This window comes from Helianthus annuus, chromosome 4 (genome assembly GCF_002127325.2).
Source record: "Helianthus annuus cultivar XRQ/B chromosome 4, HanXRQr2.0-SUNRISE, whole genome shotgun sequence".
In the NCBI taxonomy this organism is placed as follows: Eukaryota; Viridiplantae; Streptophyta; class Magnoliopsida; order Asterales; family Asteraceae; genus Helianthus; species Helianthus annuus.
This window is the reverse complement of record NC_035436.2, coordinates 157,439,748-157,442,392: the sequence shown is the minus strand read 5'-3', so window position 1 is coordinate 157,442,392 and position 2,645 is coordinate 157,439,748. Positions and strand designations below refer to the sequence as shown.

Here is a 2,645-nt window from a genome sequence, read left to right as displayed (position 1 = left end):
GAGTCGAACCATGGAGAGTTTGTGGTTTGACTCGGGACTTGGTCGATTATTTAGTTGAGACACTTATGAAGCTTGCAAGTTTGATTTATTTCTTTGTTTTTTGATTGGTTTGAAAAGATGTCGGAATGTACCCACAATTTGTAATTAACTACTAAAATTGGGTTGCTTGAAATAATGCAAAAACTTGAATACTTGATTGAAAACGATAATTTGGAACAAGGTTCACACCCGATTCGGTAATTGTAAAACCTGGGGTTCCTACACTTTTAGATTCAATTTAGTTGGATTTAGTTATTAACGGATTTAGCATCACGTGGCTTAGGTGCCAAAAGCTATCAACGTTCAAGAACGGACCACAGTGCACTTCATTACCAAGAACATGTAAATCATATCCTATGATAAGGCATAATTGCACATATTCGTTTCACAAAGTCAAATTTCATAATTCACTCCACAATTCATGCATTCAATACAAATGCAAAACAATTATCAAAAGATTCAAATTTTTAAACAACTTGTCATAAATCAAATCATAAACATAATGTTGAATCTAGAAATTCTTACAAAAACCTACACCGGAGTGAAACCCGAGAGATTAGCCGCTCATGGATGATGAAACTAGGACACCGGATGAGAAACAAACAAATATTGATATCATTCTTGAATCTTGAACCTTTGAATGTGATGGATGAAGAACTAGGTTAGGAGTTGGTGGATTGTGATGGTGGAATAATTATAGAGATGATGAAACACCCGTTTCTTCTTAATCCGAAAGGTTATATTGTCATACAATTAGTTAACAAAATTCGGGCATGACCCGTTCGTAATATAAACAATTCCCTGTTTAATAACATTCAACCATTAACCGACGACACATTTTAAAAAGACATAGCAAATTTCATAACAATTTAGAAACTTTCAAAACGGCCATTACAACTAGTATTCGTCAAAAGATCTACAACTTCAAGTTTAAAGCATTTAAAACATTTACAACTAACGTGTTAACAAAGGATTTAAAACACCAAGTTTAGAGTTCGAAAACACCCAACATAGTCTAACTTTAACAAAAGCATTTAACCATTAATGATTCTTCAAAAATTGCGGAAGCGCAATAAGGGCGTTCAAGGTGTGTTCGATTCCGAGCGAGGCAATAACATTTAAGCTTGAGTTTTACCTACAACCATTACAACAAAATACATTAGCGTAATATTTGTATTTCAATTAACGCATAATAAACTTGGTGATCTAATAATCACCATTTAAACCTTGTACCATACATGACTAGTTCATTCTCACATTCAACTTTCTTGTTTATGTAACCATTTTCGTTAAATCATTCTTTCCAACTCACTCTATCACAACCCGTTTACACGGATTATCAACATAACAATCCTATCATTCTTGTTCCAACTATCCAATCTATTCAAGATGGATAAAAGTAAACTCCTTCTCATTCAATTCCATTAACCCTTTCAACAATGAACATTAAGAAAACTTCAACTTATTCATTCTCATTCTAACACAAACCGACCCATTCATCACGGACCGTTACGGAGTTCTACTTTCGCGTTCTCATTTAATACAATGACTTCATTTAAGTAACTAATAATAAAAAGGAACCAACTACTATTATCATTGGATAAACTTGTAAGTAGCAAACTTACCTCGACCTTGAGCCTTTAGTTGTGAACCGGAACTAGCTCCTTCTTCATTCAATCCTACACATAATTCATTCTTATTTAGATTATATCACTTGCACCCATAACACTTACATTCAAGTACGATTCCTATTTTATATCACAGTTGACAATATATCAATTTCCTCATACAAAACCATTTGTTCATATCTCATTCAAAGCTACTTAGATTGTCATTGAGGCATTTCATCAAACACATAGTGTGCGCACAACATATTAAGCATTATGTACATGTATCCTATGCATAATTTCACTAGATATCATCATAATTCACATAATCAACCATTCTTGCACAAATCATTCATCCTACACATAATAATCTATCAATGTTCTAGTATTCATACAATTATTCATAGAAATTACTCTACTTATTCAAATTACATAATCATCATCCTACTAGAACAAGTGGGTTTTCCCCCAAATCTTTAGCAAATCAAATTCAAGCATAATACACCTTCTAACTAGTGATTCTAACTCATATATAAACTCAATTTCATACTGATTCACGGATTGGTAAAAACCCACTTCATCAAGATGCATCAAAATATGAAATTCTATCTTACCTTATGTTCAAAATACTTGGATTAGGGAGTAATTAGGTACATGCATTCGATTTGTGTCAAGAACCACCATTAAATTGCTGAATTTTGACCTTAATTGAACAAGTAGGGTTTCACCCTTTCTTCCCCCTTCTGGTCGCGATACACACCCACACCCAAGTACTGGGTTTTTAAATTTTATTATGTTAATTTTCAATCTTACACATTCAACCCCCAAGTTATCTTTTGTTATCACTTAGTAACCTTTTTCCAAGTTTTATAAACTTTCTTTATATTTTTAATAAAATAATCTTAACTAATCATATAAAACCTTTAAACATTAAAGTATTCTACCTTGCAAATTATGGGGTGTTACAGATGATGGATTGAATGTTGTGGTTAGGGTTTG

The 2,645-nt window shown here is 32.7% G+C and overlaps 1 long non-coding RNA gene across 1 annotated transcript; it reads right to left on the bottom strand.

Moving 5' to 3' along the window:
* Window positions 1-984: 984 nt before the first annotated feature.
* On the bottom strand, window positions 985-2,380 carry LOC110934940. The gene is made up of 3 exons (XR_002588741.1): window positions 2,261-2,380; window positions 1,665-1,718; window positions 985-1,174 (listed from the first exon to the last, which is right to left on the bottom strand). It is a non-coding gene; the product is annotated as an uncharacterized LOC110934940 (long non-coding RNA).
* Window positions 2,381-2,645: the final 265 nt, after the last annotated feature.